This window comes from Macaca thibetana, chromosome 12, assembly GCF_024542745.1.
Source record: "Macaca thibetana thibetana isolate TM-01 chromosome 12, ASM2454274v1, whole genome shotgun sequence".
In the NCBI taxonomy this organism is placed as follows: domain Eukaryota; kingdom Metazoa; phylum Chordata; class Mammalia; order Primates; family Cercopithecidae; genus Macaca; species Macaca thibetana.
The window spans coordinates 63,729,416-63,747,161 of record NC_065589.1 but is presented as its reverse complement, the minus strand read 5'-3'; the positions used below and the strand labels follow the sequence as shown (position 1 = coordinate 63,747,161).

At 35.6% G+C, this 17,746-nt stretch overlaps 1 protein-coding gene across 4 annotated transcripts in view; it reads right to left on the bottom strand.

Annotated features, from left to right (window-relative positions):
- Positions 1–17,746, bottom strand: part of SESTD1 (SEC14 and spectrin domain containing 1) — a 154,210-nt gene that overhangs the window by 50,257 nt on the left and 86,207 nt on the right. The gene's annotated exons all lie outside the window — the stretch shown is intronic.

Genomic DNA, 17,746 nt, shown 5'->3' with positions numbered 1-17,746 from the left:
CTAAGTGACTCATCTAAGAAGTGAGGAGAGGAAAAAGACAGAATAAGTCCAAAGAAAATAGAAGAAAGGAGGTGAAAAATCAGAAGTAAACATAAATTAAGAGCTTACAGGGGCTCAAAAAAGCCAAAATTTACTCTTGAAAAGACTAATAAAATCAACAAACTTCTGATAGGATGAAGCAAGAAAAACAAAGTACAAATAAATAATGGTAACAACGTAAAGGAGAATACAATTTCATTGATAGCAATGGTTTAAAAGACATTAAGGATACAGGATAATTTTGTGCCAATACCTATAAACTTAGAAGAATAGACACATTCCTATTAAAAAGTGTAACTTATCAAAACTGACATAAGAAAACAGAATACCTACAACCAATGAGGTGAATCATTAGATTCTTTATGTTTTCAGTAATCGTGCTGTTAGTGATAGTTTTAGTACTGCCATTCTGCAATCACCTGATGAGGAACAAAGCCAATGAGTGACATGGGATATTATAATTCTGCCATCCCCAACAACCTTAAGAAAATGGGATTTTTGGCAAGGGAGGAAGGAAGATGTGGGAGAGAAAAAGCATCCTTATGGTGCTCATTTTAAATTGGAATTATCAGTTTAAACTCCACAATGTATTTCATTTTAAATGAACACACACACTCACTCTCTCTCTCACACACATTTATATGTATATGTATTTTCTAGTTGTGTCCAATGGAAGGTTTAGAAATAATGACCAATTTTGTCAAAATGTATACTCCTAGTATCCAGACTATGATCTCTGAGTACCATTTCTCAAAAAGAATCAGGTTTTACTAAAATAGCATTAGTCAAAAACAATTTTTTTAACAAAATAAAATAAAATAAAAGGAATCAGGGCTCCTTGGAGAAATGGAGAAATACACATGATGAGTAAGCTTGGAACACCTTACCAGACATCAAAAAAGCTATCAAAGACTACTGTGGTTGTGACGAAAGGATGTGAAAAGGCTTCTACTGACCAAAGATGTGACAAGTTACACATCAATAAGAATGATAAATGCCATGAATTGAAACATTAAATATGCTTAAATCAATGAGTGCATACTGATACAAAAGAAATAATAACCACTGGACTAAGCTAGAGAACACACTATAATGAAAACCAGACTGGGCATGGTGGCTCATGCCTGTAATCTCAGCACTTTGGGAGATCAAGGCAAGAGGATTGCTTGAAACCAGGAGTTTAAGACCAGCCTGGGCAATATAAGAAAATCCAATCTCTACAAAAATAAAAAATAAAAAAGTGTACTTGTAGTCCCAGCTACTTGGAAAGCTGAAGCAGAAGAATCACTTGTTTCCAGCAGTTAGGCTGCAGGGACCTATTATTGCACCACTGCACTCCAGCCTGGGGGACAGAGAACTCCACGAAGAAAAGAATGGAAGAAAAGAATGGAAGGAAAGGAAGGGAAGGAAGGGAAGGGAAAGAAGAAAGGGAAGGAAGAAAGGAAGGAAGAAAGGAAGAAAGGAAGGAAGGGAGGGAGGGAGGGAGGGAGACAGACAGACCAGCAAATAAATAAGCATTTATTTCGCCTTTCATATATAAAGTGTATTAGGAAACCAGCAAATAAAGAGAAACAAGCATTTATTTCACTTTTCATATACAAACTGTATTACTGGATAGACAAATAATAACTTTCTCATTATAAAACTATTACAGCTAGTAAATGAAGAAGGAATAATAGAATAGATCATCATTTTATAATTTTTAATGAAGAGATCTAGACACTGAACATCAATGGCTACTAACATCACAAAAAGACAACTATTACAAATCTCATGATCAAGGAACACATCACCACCTGTGACGAGCCTTGGAAAAAGAAAATCAACTCTAAATCTAATCACTGTCTAAATCCAACTATCAATTTATAAAAATACATGTAAATTATACCACAGGGATACTTGCCGAAATAGGCAGACTACTGGAAACTCTATGGGGCAAACAATCTGGTCTCTTAAAAAAAATGTATAAGACAAAGAGAAGCTAAAGATTAAAAAGCTGCATTTAATAAACATATACAGAATCCCACAACCAATAATAAGAGAATTACACGTTCTTTTCAAGCAAGTTATGAAATATTTTAAAACTTGACTGTATGTTAGTGCATAAGAAAGCCTCAGTAAATTTCAAAGGAATACGTATTACGATCACAATAAAATTAAGCTAGAAATCAATAATCAATCATATCAGCAATCCGTATTACTGATTTCTAATTCAATGCAGGCTCCGCCTCCAGGTTCAAACGATTCTCCTTTCTCAACCTCCCAAGTAGCTGGGACTACAGGTGCATGCCACCATGGTTGGTTCATTTTTTTTGTACTTTTAGTAGAGACGGGGTTTTACCATGTTGGCCAGGCTGGTCTCACATTCCTGACCTCAAGTGATCCACCCGCCCCGGCCTCCTAAAGTGCTAGGATTACAGGTGTGAGCCACCACACCCAGCCCACAACTCTTTTTTTTGGGATCCACAGAGATGCTTTCATACTAGGGAAATTAAACACAATCAGATCCCCGAAAAGAACTTTTCCTTTCTCCAAAAATGTCAAGCAATATATTAACAAGATATATAACTATATATACTAAAAATGAAACCAAGTAATATATATTTATTCTATGAGGAAATAAATTACTTGCTAAATTGAGCATGAATTCACATCTGAAAATATAAAATCCCAGAGGACTCTCTCCTGAAAATGCAGGCCAGACATGGTGGCTCATGCTTGTAATCCCAACAATTTGGGCAGCCAAGGTAAAAGGATTGCTTGAGCCCAGGATTTCAAGACTGCAGCGAGCTATGATCGTGCCACTGCACTCAAGTCTGGGCAACCGAAGGAGATTCTGTCTCAAAAAAAAAAACAAAATATAAGGATGGTCTTTTTGCTCCTCAATTGCATCTTATTTAACATAATATTCTATTTAAATACTGATGAAAATCTCTCTTTTGAAAAATCCCACTATCATGTCCCTTATTTATTTTTAATTTTCCATAGGTTACTGGGATACAGTTAGTGTTTGGTTACATGAGTAAGTTCTTTAGTGGTGATTTGTGAGATTTTGGTGCACCCATCACCCAAGCAGTATACATTGCACCCTATTTATAGTATTTTATCCCTTGCTCCCTTCCAACCCTTTCCCCCAAGTCCCCAAAGTCTATTTTATCATTCTTATGCCTTTGTGTCCTCATAGGTTAGCTCCCACATATCAGTGAGAACACACGATGTTTGGTTTTCCATTCCTGAGTTACTTATCTTAGAATAATAGTCTCCAATCTCATGCAGGTCGCTGTGAATGCTGTTGATTTATTCCTTTATATGGCTGAGTAGTATTCCATCAGATAGACAGATAGATAGATGTAGATATATATATAATATATGATATATATTAATATAATGATATATATATATAATATAATAAAGACGACACAAACGAATGGAAACATCTCATTCTCATGGATGAGTAGAATCAATATTGTGAACATGCCCATACTGCCAAAAGCAATCTACAAATTCAACACAACCCCCATCAAAATACCACCATCATTCTTCACAGAATTAGAAAACACAATTCTAAAATTCATATGGAACCAAAAAAGAGCCCGTATAGCCAAACCAAGACTAAGCAAAAGGAACAAACCTGGAGGCATCACACAACCTGATTTCAAACCATACTATAAGGCCATAGTAACAGTGTCATTGTTTCTTTGTTTTCATATTCAGAATCATAGGATGATTTCATATTTAAAATCATAGGATGGTAAATCACAGCATGACTTATTTCTGGGTTCTCTATTCTGTTCCATTGGTCTATGTGACTATTTTTATACCATACCAATACAGAACCCAGAAATAAATCCAAATACTTACAGCCAGATGTTCCTTATATTAAACTTAATTTTTAATAATGTGTTATTGATTCACTTAACAATCATTACTTACTGGAGTTAAACTTATTTATCAGAAGACGTGTGTTTTAGTGTTGGGAATGTGAAGATGAATAAGATATGCTTCTGGCAAATAAATTAGCTTTTCATTTGTTTCTTTGCAATATTTCTCTGCAATATTCCCGAGACAGTTGTGTAAGGCACAAAATGTAGAATAAAGTTTTCTGCTTTGTTCTAAAGCCTTTGTTGAAGATACCCTAAATGTTGTTGCTGCTTTCGTCATAACAGCATAGAGGTCCAAAGGCTTTACTAGAATACTCCAGATGATTTCCCAACCCTTTTACCAGGAAAAAACACCATTATTTTACAAATGAAAATATACAAAACTAGAAGCCATTCATTCCAGGTTTGTGCCCTAGTTCTGCCACAAATTCACTAACTTATGTAGAAGACAACCTAAAAGAATTCACCACTCCAAGCTTATTCCCCAATCTTTCGAAGAAGCCATCTTCATTAAATTATTGATGATGCTTCTTTAAGCTCTAAAAGGACATAATTCTAATGAGTTGATATCTGATACATTTAATTTGGGCCATTCTCTCTAATATATTACCTGTCTTGTCCAATGAAGAGCACTTGTCACTTTTCTACCCACACTGGTTAGCCTTACCATATGTATTCCTTTCTACTTTTACAGTTCCTAAATGCACCAAAATCACTGATAAACATGTTTCGAGTTTAATGAGCCATAGGGAAATTTTCCAGTTAACAGCTACATATAACAGAAGTTTATTTCCATCTGAATAATTCTCTTAAAAGCTTTTTCCTAAAATGAACTTAAATGTCAACAGTACAGATTCGCCTTTTATGACATAACATATATTTAAGAGTATATTATCTTTTAATCAAAATAATTTTTTAAAAAATTCACCAAGATTACTGCTATTCTGTTTTTACCTATGCAAAATAGTTTTAAATAAGGGAAGAACACAATTATGGAGAGCTACAGAAAACTCATTTTCTCCATTATTATAAAACATTTTATACAATCCATATTCTTATAAAATTCACTGGTGGCTATTAAAAGTTAAAACAGTAGCCCTGCCATGTAGACATACAGAATTTTATCAACACCAAAGGTATCTCGAAGTTAAACGTATGTGGGGGAAAAGCAACAGTTTGAACAATCAGCAGACTCACAATCACAATAATTTCCAATTAACAACTTACAGAACTATCTACTGTGATGAAACATCTCAGTTTCCACTGCAATAATCTCATTTTTGTTTAAGAGGGTGAAGGTGAGGAGAAAGGGCAGAGTAGGCTGGCTAAAGAGCAATAAATGTTTCCATTTTACCAGAAACATTATTTTAGAAAAAGAATGAAGGGAAAAGACATTTAAGAGTGTGCAATAGTAGGAAACATCTTATTCTATACATATGCTTTTCACCTAACAATCACCTTTATAAAGTGGGTCAGGATCAGCATGTGTAAGAGGAAAGAGAATCCCTTCTTCCAATGCACTGCAAAAATACACTCTGTTTACAAAGGTGAAAAACTGTCCACCTGCCTTTGGAAAATTACACCACTTACCAGGATACAACATATAAATTACAGACAACTGCTTCCCAGAGGACAAACCAAGTTTGAATAAACAGACAATTCAACTCCACTCCAATGATGGCAAACATCACAGAAGGGTGTGATTTCACCACTGTGAATTTGCTTGAAAAGAGCAAATTCAAACGTGCAAGCAAAAGTAAGAAACCATTTGCAGGGTGGGATTTAGGCCTGAAGTAGAACTGGAATGTTGAAAAAGGAAGACTGTGTAGAGATTTCTAGATGTTTTAAAAGCAAAAACTCAACGTGAAGAAAACAGAAAAAACTGACACATTTCAGGGTAATGCAACAAAACAAAATTAGGAATCCCACACTAGGTGATTTTCTATAAATTGTTTCATTACAGCTTTTAAAATTACAAAATACTGGTAGGGCTTCCTATATTCCTTTCTGTTACAGCTCTTGAAGAGACCATTAAACTTTCACAGATGGCAAACCTATATGAAAGTTTAAATATAAAGCAATGCAAATCAAAGGATCAGTTTTATGTTATGGGAAATGTTTTATTACCTGGCAAAGAAGAAAAAAACAAAGAAAGAAACATAATGAAAATAAATTTTTTTTTTTTTTGGTAAGAGAGTTTTGCTCTTGTCACCCAGGCTGGAGTGCAATAGCACGATCTCAGCTCACTGCAACCTCTGCCTCCCAGGTTCCAGCAATTATCTTCCTCAGCCTCCCGAGCAGCTGGGATTACAGGTGCCCACCATCACGCCTGGCTAGTTTTTGTAATTTTTTAGTAGAGATGAGGTTTCACCATTTTGGCCAGGTTGGTCTTGAACTCCTGACCTCAGGTGATCCACCTGCCTCAGCTTCCCCAAGTTCTGGGATTACAGGCGTGAGCCACTGTGCCCAGCCCATAATCAATTTTTTTTAAAGTCTAGCCTCAGAGAGCAATCATCAACTAAAAATAAGAAAAAAATTAGAAAAGATTCCCCCTCAAAATCATATTGAGATCACATATTATGTATAATTCATTTTATCCTATGATTCTAAATATGAAAATGAAGAAACAATGACACAATTGCTGAAAATTCTAAAGAAACATTTTCCAAAGCTATAAAAAAGGCTTTGAAAATCTTTAGGGAAGTGATTAATGAATAAGAAATAACATTGTGAATTAGAGCACAAATACTGAAAAGTACAAAATGGCACAAATATATATAGATTATATTAATTTAAAAATTATATGGTTAATTCTTTATTATCTTCTGCAAAACATTCTTTCAAATATTTATTGACATTGTCACCTGTTTTAATTAAGTGACCAATTGATAGAAACATCATATTCTAACTTAAAGACAAACCTTCTTTAAAAATAAAAAATTCATTGCCCATGGAGAAGATGGAACCACAAACTCAACATTTTCATTTCTCAGAAAAATATTTAAAAGAGTAAATTTTCCAAAAGTATCCAGCATTTCTTTAGACTAGCCTATTGTGACTCTCTAAATCACTATTTCCTGGTTATGAAAATTTCATACACTCTCCATATCATTCTACATTTATTTTGCAGAACATAATGAAGTAGTATATATAATAAGCTCGTTTTAATTTTTCTAAAAGGATTTACTTAATTATTAGTATTACAAAATACTAAATTAAAGCAAACTCATAATAACACCTTAAACAATTTTTTTTTTTTTTTTTTTTTTTTAGAGACGGGGTCTCTCTCTGGCACCCAGGCTGGAGGGCCACTGCACCTTGACTCTGGTTCAAGTGATCCTCCCTCCTCAGCCTTCCTAGTAGCTAGGAATACAGGTGTGCATCATCATACCCAGCTGTTTTTAATATTATTATTATTATTATTGTTGTTGTTGTTGTTATTATTATTTGTAGAGAAGGGTTCTCATTGTGTTGCCCAGGCTGGTCCCAAATTCCTGGGCTCAAGTAATCCTGCCATCTCAGCCTCCCAAAGTGTGGGGATTACAGACGTGAGCCATTGCTCCTGGCCTTAAATAATATATTATACCAAGATAAAAATGTAAGACCAATTTGTGTTTTTCCCACCTAAGAAATAATATTAAGGATCTTCAGTTAATTTAGAAACAGTCATACAAAATACAATGATTCACCATAAATCATTTATAAAGTTACCTTTCATGTTGAATTTTAAGATTACACATACATCCCAATCAAAATGGTATTATGTTGGGAGGCTGAGGCGAGCGGATCATGAGGTCAAGAGATCGAGACCATCCTGGCCAACATGGTGAAACCCTGTCTATACTAAAAATACAAAAGTTAGCTGGGAGTGGTGGCACACACCTATAGTCCCAGCTACTCGGGAGGCTAAGGCAGGAGAATCACTTAAATCCGGAAGGTGGAGGTTGCAGTGAACTAAGATCACGCCACTGCATTCCAGCCTGGCAACAGAGGAAGATTCAGTCTCAAAAAAAAAAAAAAAAGGTATTATGCCATCAAAAATAGAGAGGAGAAGCTATTTTCATGACCTGATATTTGACATTTTAACTTTTATACTTTTAAAAAATCTAGTTGGCTTATTTTTGTAATTTTCATATTTCTTTTTAAGCAACTACATAAGAGAAAAAGTTCGCAGTCCTGGACTGGTAGATAACTCTTTGAATGTGTAAAGTCTTTTCTTCTCCAAAAATGAAGAACCAATTCAATTTCATCACACTGCATACTATGTTTTTTACCACTATTTTTAGAGTACTAAAGACATCTTCATATGCTACATAACAATTTTATGAAATGAGTACAATTTACACCTTTAGTAATAATTGTCTTGAGGCAAATTTATAGGATTATCATCCCTATTCTTCTCCTTAAGTTGTTACATATCAATTATCAGTGACTCTTATGGTTCGTTATTCACCAGTGGTTTATTTGAAATTGTTTAATAGAGAAAGCCACCAAACTGATTATGATTTCCAGCTGAGTGATAAATCTGAGCAACTGACAAATCTCCCAAACTAGGCAACTAATATCTGAAAGTTTTCAAATGAATATATTTTAAGTAAAAAAAAAAACGTATTTTTAAAAGACAGTATTAAAAATATGATTCCTCCATTAAGGATATAAATCCTCTGAACAATTTAGAAAATGATGTAGGAAAATACTAAATAATGTTGCTCTCAGCTTGGAATACAAAGTTTAAAGAGAGACTGATACGTAGTTTGATACTAAAATATCAAACTTCAAGAAACAGCTTATATTATCTTGCAGTGATCAATGCAGTATGTCACTGATATCCAAAATCAAGTTTTACAAAATATCCTCCTATAAAAAATAAAATTCGTCTATCAGATAAACTACCTAAATCTCGGAAACAGGCAAACATTATTACTGGGTGTTGTTTCATGCAGTGGTGGGTTTGTATCTTTGATTGACTCTATAGACTGCTCAGTAGGTAGTAAGCTCTGTAGGAGTAGAAGTTGTAGGTTCTGTTTAGAACAAAGGCAAATAGGCTGGACATGGTGGCTCACGCCTATAATCCTAGCACTTTGGGAGGCCTAGGTGGGTGGATCACAAGGTCAGGAGTTCAAGATCAGCCTGGCCAACATGGTGAAACTCTGTCTCTACTTTAAAAAAAAAAAAAAAAAAAATTAGCTGGGCGTGGTGGCGCATGCCTATAATCTCAGCTACTCCAGAGGCTGAGGCAGGAGAATCGCTTGAACCTGGGAGGCGGAGGTTGCAGTAAGCCAAGATTGTGTCACTGCACTACAGCCTGGGCAACAGAGCGAGACTCTGTCTCCAAAAAAAAAAAGAAAAAAGAATAAAGGCAAATAATTGTCTAATGAGACTGATACACTTCTGTCCAGTGGAATAAGAGACAACCTCAAAGTTTACAACTTACGGATGTATAGAATAATAATTAGGTTCGTATCTAATTTGGTTGGCAATCTTTTCCTATAAAAACCCTGAATTCCTCAAATGCTCTGTGAACCACAGCTTACAAATTACTGGTAACCTAATCTATCAACGAATTGAATAATGTATTTGACTTAAGCTCATTTTATATTTGCATTAGAGTCATGATTTCACCTTTAGGAAAACGACACTTTAACATATGTTTTATCAATTTAAGAATGTGGAGTGGATCAAATTCTGACTTTCATCAACTATTTTCAAATAGCCATCTCCATGAACACTCTAATATTTATGCATACCATTAAATTTATGAAGACAAAGGTTACTGGTTATGTTCAAAGTAGCTATCATTTTACTAAGCAGAAATCTAAATTTCAAATCTATCCTCATATTACCAAAGAAATTTGAAATCTAATAATCAGCATAAAGGGAACAAGAATAAAAAAAAACTACAAAAAAGAAGGAAAAAAAGATCACTACCCTGCACAAGCATTTCAAACTTTTGCTAAGTCCTTTCAAAGGTAATACAAAACATAAAGTTTTAAAAATAATAAAGCCCTACATAAATATTACTTTCCCCCTTCATTTTATATATGTTAGAGAAGTCAAGACAAGACAAATTAAACGACTAAACCACAATATTGTATTAACTAGCACATAACATGGTTCAACAAGTTTGAAGAGAGAGGTACTTACCATCTGGTCTTTAATAAAACATTTGTGCAGGTTTTCTTTAATCTCAAATTTTAACTTGTAGAAAGATAAAAAACTTGTTTCTCCTTTACTCTCATTATTCCTTCTGTAACTATAATACTTATCCTTTCCTAGTAAAACATTCCCCAAAAACCTACCACTGAAAGTTTCATTTTGTAGGCACTGAGATGTTTTATTATTTCACTATTGCTAAGAATGTGTGTGCAAGATCCAGAATGAAAATCTGCCTTTGTATGTATTTCTGCAGTTAGTAAAGATTCATGTGTGTATATATGTTCATACACATACTATTTTGATGTGTATGTCTGCTTGTACCTGTTTGTTGAAGAATATATTTCTCACTCAAGGAAAATAGGTTTCTATAAAAACTGGAAAGAATCAGAATAAATGGAGCCAGAGGTGTTCTTGAAAGAACAGCATCATGGAAGCCTTTGGTCCTGGATCCTACAATTATGTATAGTCTCAAAAAAGAACACTATTAAATCCAGTATTAACAGATAAGAGAATAAAGTGACTTAGAATGGGGGCTGGTTACCATTAAATAAACAACACTTTAATGAGTGACAAAAAAGGAGAATGGAGATCCTTTTGATAGTTAATCTCTCCATTTGAAGACAAGATTAATGCCAGTATGACCTCAATTTTATCTTGTCATTAGACAGAATATAGACACTATCATCTAACCAGCAAAATCTATCACAGTCACCAGGTACAATGCTGCTGAAAGATACGAAGTACTTGAATATAATATCTGAGTTGCTAAAAAGGAAACTAAACAGGTAGGTATCTATGTCAGAGATAGGAAGGATATACAGAGAAATATTAAGGTTAGCAATGAGAGATGAATATTCAATGGCTGATGAAAAACACTGGAGGAGTGAATAGGAAGGAGGTTACCTAGAAGAAAAAATTTAGAAAGTATCATGGGCAAGAAAACAAGAAGTCATGTGGGAACAAGGTGTCACCAAAATGACCACTGGGTATTTACTTGAGCATTGTAGACAGCTGGTAATAAATCTTTGTTGCAGATAATTTAATTTTATAAGGTAAAACATACATTTATGCTTACAGGATCACCACTACTCTTAAAGTTTAAAAATTTTTTTTTTAATATTTATATTAGATGTACAAACACAGGCTTAATTACAACAGGCTAAATTATCCAAAATAATACCAGGGAAAATAATTTGCGATTAAACAAGCATCTATGTTGGATTTAATTATATAGAGCTCTAAGTATCATTTAATGGATAGTGTTGAATTGCCCCCTTAAAGCCAGGTTTGTTTGGCAGCGTATTAACCAGCATTTGAAATTACTCTCATCTCATTAGGAAATTGGGCTTTTAGTAACTGCCTAGTGCTTACTTACTTGAGAAAATATCCTAGCTGAATCTCTTAAATGTCTAAGAAAACATACTGATGAAAGAAGTTTTAATGCTTCTGTTTTAAAACAACAATCTATGACACTACAACAAGTTAGATAGAAATTGTCTTCTATTTTATCCTCCAAGATGCAGGGTACTTAAAGTCACTATTAATTTATATAGCATAAGACCCAACTACCAGAGCATCTCTGAGCAGATGCCTACTTAGCTTAAGCAGGATGTGACAGGTGCCTCATAAAAAGGGATCTTCCATGGTACCGAGTATTCACAGCTTTAGTTTCCGCTATTTGCCCCCGGTTCACTTTCCATTCTCTCAGAGCAACATTTCCTGCATGCCCCAGGCCATGAACTGCAGGCCTCAATGGCTGGCTGAAGTCTTCCCTCACCATGCTCCTGACTCTCGAGGCAACATTCAGGCCTCCTGCCTTCAGCTTTTACTTTCTTCCCTCACTATGCTTTTGATGCTTTTGTCTTTTATTGTGGGGGCGCAGTTTTCCAATCAACTACCAGGGCAACACCCTTCCTAATGTGATCCAGCAGCCTTGGTCACCTTCCCTTACATTACTGGCACTCATCCTTCCATCAAGTCTACGGAATAGTCAAGTCTACCAATGACAAAAGTTGAAAAGAAAAGCGGGAAAAAACTCTGGCTCCCACTTAAGATGTAGGAAGTTGGAAAGAGCATGGCTCCAACTCTTATATAACAATGACCAAAAAAAAAAAAAAATGCAAGTTAATCTGAAACACCATAACTTTCCTGAAGCCACTGGAGAGCTAAATTCACAAGGAAACCAATAAACCTGGAATCTAAGGAAAGACGGGCATCTTCAAGAAGATGGAACTGGAGTACTTGCTTACCTGGAAAAAATGCCAGACCTGATGCCAGCCAGTAGGAATTTAGGTAAAATTTTTAATGAATCATTAAGGCCAAATGTGGGGTAGTGTGAAAGTACAGAACCCATGGAAGTATAGACACAAGAAGAATTCATACTCACTTGGAGGCTGAATCTCTAGGGGAAAGATCTCTGAAGGAGTCATGAGAAAGACTGGAAATAAGAGGAATAAGAGATTTGAAAAAGCCTCTCGGAGCACAGGCCTGGGTGAGGGGAAGAGCAGCTACTACTGGAAAGGCATGTAGCACAACCCAAAATCTTCAATGCTATCTGTCCTATGAAAAAAAAAAAGTCTTAGAGTGCTGCAGAAAGGACTGAAAACCCCGCTGGCCTTAGAGGACAACTGAAGTCCCACCACAGGTGGAAGATGGGAAAAGACTATTACAGGGGAGGGAGTGGAGACAGGAATATATTATAAACCCAAACTAACATAGGTTCCTAAAAGTGGGAGAGGGGCAACATTACCAAGAGGGCCCTTACCCACTAGGCTGAGGGACACAGAGCCTGCCTAAGATTGAGGCTGAATAAGAACAACAGAGAACGCCTCTCTAACAAATATTGAATAACAAGTAACAGCAGCCTATTAATGAGGGTCAATTGTACACAGAATGACTTTCTCTGAGGTGCAGGCACAAAGGAAAGACCTAGAGCAGAGGATACAACAAATAATGAAAAAGCAAAACTCTCCAGCAAACCAGCCCCCATGTTCAACACAAAGTAGCTCTACAGAAATTAGAAGCCTGTGGAGGACTAAGGAAAATAATAGCAACAACAAAATCCAAAGCCCACTCAATTCCTGGTTAGAACTCAACTCTTCCCTTATGCCTAGGAAAAGGACAAGATGAGCCCATGTGCAGGCACAAATACCACCTATACCTCAGTCTTTACTGTCCTAAACAAGATGTCTAACATTCAATAAAAAATAACAAGGCACACACAAAAAAGGAAAGAAAATGACCCACTGTCAAGAAACAAAGCAAACAACGTTAAGTGGAGTAAGACAGATGCAGATATTAAGACTATGAGATAGGAAATGTAAGATATTGATGCCATAGAGAATGAAAAATAACATGCAAGAACAGATGAGGAATTTCAGCAAAGAGAAACTCTAAGGAAGAGTCAAATAGAAATGCTACAAATCAAAAGCACAGTAATTTTCAGTGGTCTTACCAACAAACTTAACATAACCAAGGAAACAAACAGTGAACTTGAAAATGGATCAAGAAAAATACCTAAACTGAAACACAAAGAGAAAGACGCAGGGATAAAAACAAAACAGGAGACCAAAGAAAATGGTGAGAAAATTTCAAATATTGTATCATACATCGAACTGGAGTTCCAGAGGAAACAGAAAAAGGGCAGAGAAAATATTTGAAAAGAATGTATAAACATTTTCCAAAATTGATGACAGACATCAAACCAGATATCTAAGAAGTACAGAGAACACTAAGTGGAATAAATACCAAATAAAACACACACAGATACAGCAAAATACAACTGCAAAAACCAAAATCAAAATGAAAATCTTGAAAGTGGCTAAAGGGAAAAAAAGGCAAATAACATACACAGAGGACCAAAGATACAAAAAACAGCGGCCTTCTCGTCAGTGACCATTACAATGAGAAGGCAAAGGCAATGAGATAGCACTTTTAATTTTATTTACTTTTTACTTTTTTTTTTTGAGGCAGGGTCTTCCTCTGTCACCCAGGCTGGAGTGCAGTGGCGCGATCTCGGCTCACTGCAACTTGTGCCTCCTGGGTTCAAGCAACTGTCCTGTCTCAGCCTCCCGAGCAGCTGGGACTACAGGCACGTGCCACCATGTCCGGCTAATTTATGTATTTTTAGTAGACATGGGGTTTCACCATATTAGTCAGGCTAGTCTTGAACTCCTGACCCTCAGGTGATCCACCGCCTCAGCCTCCCAAAGTGCTGGGATTTCAAGAGCCACTGCACCCGGCGAGAAAGCACTTTTAAATACAGTTGACCCTTGAACAACTCAGGGCTGAACTACACAGGTCCACTTACAGGGGGTTTTCTTCTGCCTCTGCCACCCCTGAGACAGCAAGACCAACCCCTCCTCTTCCTTTTCCTCCTCAGCCTCAAGACAATGAGAATGAAGACCTTTATGATGATCCACTTCTACTTAATAAATAGTAAATATATTTCCTCTTCCTCATGATTTTCCTAACATTTTTTGTCTAGCTTATTTTATTGTAAGAATACAATGTATAACACATATACAAAATTTGTGTTAACTGACTGTTCATGTTACTGGTAAGGCTTTTGGTCAATAGTAGGCTATCAGTATTTAAGTTCTTGGGAAGTCAAAAGCTAGACACAGATTTTCAACTGCACAGGAGGTTGCTGGTCCTAACCCCTGCATTGTTCACAGGTCAACTGTGTGACTAAAGTGCTGAAAGAAAAAAAAAACAAAACCCACAAACAAAATTCTATACCCATTGAAAATAATTTTCAAAACTAAAATAGAAATAAAGATTTTCTTCAGGCAAACAAAAAATGATACAATTCAATGCCAACAGACCTGCACTGAAAGATATATTAAAGGAATGTGACACCAGACAAAAAGTTGAATCTCCAAAAAGAAATGAAGAATGTCAGAAATGGCATAAATGAAAGTAAATATGAAATTAAAATTTTTAATTGCTGTAAAAGAAAACAGACTATCTGTAGCAAAAAAAAAAAAATGTAGCAATGTAGTGTTTGTTTATAGCACAGTAAAAGTGAAATGTGTAACAACAATGGGATGGAATTATTGGAGATAGACTGTTTTAAGGTCCTTCTATTTCATGTGAAGTGGTATAATATTTGAAGGTTAGACTGATTATTAAAGATGTATACAGTAAACAGTAAGGTAACCACTAAAAAATTAAGAGACAGAAATTACAAGCCAATAATGGAGTAAGATGTAATTATAAAAAATACTCAGTCCAAAGACAGAAAAGAACAAAAAAACCCCATAAAATCTCGCAAGATGGTAGATTTTATAAACCGTATCAATAACTGCATTAAATACAAATAGTCATACCCATGAAAAGACAGAGATTGTCAAACTGGATATGAAAGCAAGATCCAACCACATGGTGTCTACAAAAAATTCATTTTAAATATAAAGAAATAAATTAAAAGTAAAATAATGGAAAAGATACAACACATGAACACTAATCAACAGAATGCTGGAGTAGTTATATTAATATCAGACAATGTACACTTCAGAGCCAGATATAGTATCAGGAATAAAAAAGAACATTCAAAAATGATAAATCGGGCCCTACTCACCAAGAAGACACAGCTATCTTAAATCTTTATGCAATAAACAATAGAGCTTCAAAATACATGAAGCAAAAACTGACAGAAATAAAATAGAAATAATCCCAGATGTAACAGTTGGAGGTTGCAATATTCCTCTTTCAGTTATTAAAAGAACAGGTAGACACAATATTACCATGGATAGAGAAGACCTGAATAACACTATGAATCATCTTGACAGTTACAGAACACTCCATCCAACAACAGAATACTTATTCTGGGAACTCATCAAGATAGAACATACAGTGTGTCACAAACCAAACCTTAACAAACTTAAAATTACTGAAGTCAGTTGGGTGCGGTGCCTCATGCCTGTTATCCCAGCACTTTTGGAAGGCCGAGACGGGCAGATCACCTGAGGCTGGGTGTTTGAGACCAGTGTTGACTAACATGGAGAAACCCCATCTCTACTAAAAATACAAAAAATTAGCCAGGCATGGATGGTGGTGCATGCCGGTAATCCCAGCTACTTGGGAGGCTGAGGCAGGAGAATCTCTTGAACCTGGGAGGCGCAGGTTGCAGTGGGCTGGGGTTGCACCACTGCACTCCAGCCTGGGCAACAAGAGCAAAACTCCGTCTCAAAAAAAAAAAAAAATGAAAAAAACCTGAAGTCATAAAATACATATTCTTGACCATAGCTCACAAACATGAACTCAAAATAGATCACAGATCTAAATTTAATGCCTAAAACTATACAACTTTTAGAAGAAAATATCAAGGACAATCTTTGTGACCCTGAGTAAGGCAAAGATTTCTCAGATTATGACAACAAAAGTCTGATTCATAAAAGAAAACCGTTTCTCCAACTGTGAAATCAGAAGGAAAAAAAAACTGAAAAAGTGGACTTCATCACAGTTAAAAAAATTTCTTGAAAAATGTTAAGAGAATGACAAGGCAAACAATAGACTAGGATATAATATTAGTAAATTATGTGTCTGATAAATGACTTCTATACAAAATACATAAAAAACTCTCAAAATCCAGTAACAAAAAAGACATTTTTTTTTTAAAAAACGGGTAAAAGGTTTAAACAGATACCATCTGTCATACTGTGATATAAGAAATATGCATTTGCTCTTTGTCCTCGGTTCCCGGCACAGAACTCCTGAAACCCTTGTAATTCCTGGGTGATACGAGCATCTTTTATTACAGTATTTGGTCTCAGTCTCCAGTTATTGATACAAGAGTTATTAAGATCCTTGGCATTTCTGGAGTGATAAGTGTTTTTTTGGATGTTAATAAGATGAATGGTGGCTGTGGGCCTCTAAACAGATTAAAGATGAGGGCTTGTCACCAAAAAGACCAAGGCATAATTAGAGAGTTGAAACTTTCATGGCCACTCCTCTCCCTCCAGGGAAGGGACAGGGGCTGGAGACTGAGTTAGTTAATCATCCATGGCCAATGATTTGGAGAGTTTCTGGGTTGATAAACATGTTCACGGGCCAGGAGGGTGGTGTACCCCAACTCCCTAGGGTTAGAAGCTCCTGCGCTCTGGATCATTTTAGACCTCACACTTTGTATATCACTTCATCTGGGCTGTTCATCTGTAACCTTTATATAAAGCCAGCAAATGTTAGTGATTCCCTGAATTCTATGAATCAATACAGCAAATTACTAAACCTGAGAAGGGGCTTGTGAGTACAGAAACAGTTTTCCTACCACCAGTCAGGGGCTAGAAATGGAGAAGTTAACTACAGGAGCATATAGGGGAATTCTGGGGGTGATGAGACACTTCCTGATTTCTTGATTGTGGTTTTACATGTTTTGTCAGAACTCTCAGAATTATCACTAAAATGGATTAATTTCACAGCACGTAAATTATAGCTTAACTTTTTAAGTAAAGAATAAAACCATGTATTTTTAAGAAATTTCCAGCCATGTCCTTTAAGAATAAACTAAGTTTTCTCAAATCTTTCTATCCAATATACATTAACAATCTTTTCTCCATACCAAAAATACACTGATATTGACCTAGGTAAAAACAAAAACGAGTGTATAGTATGGCAAGTTCCAAAATGAATCTTTATTATGTGACTGTAAGCATTCCAAGAGTCTATGT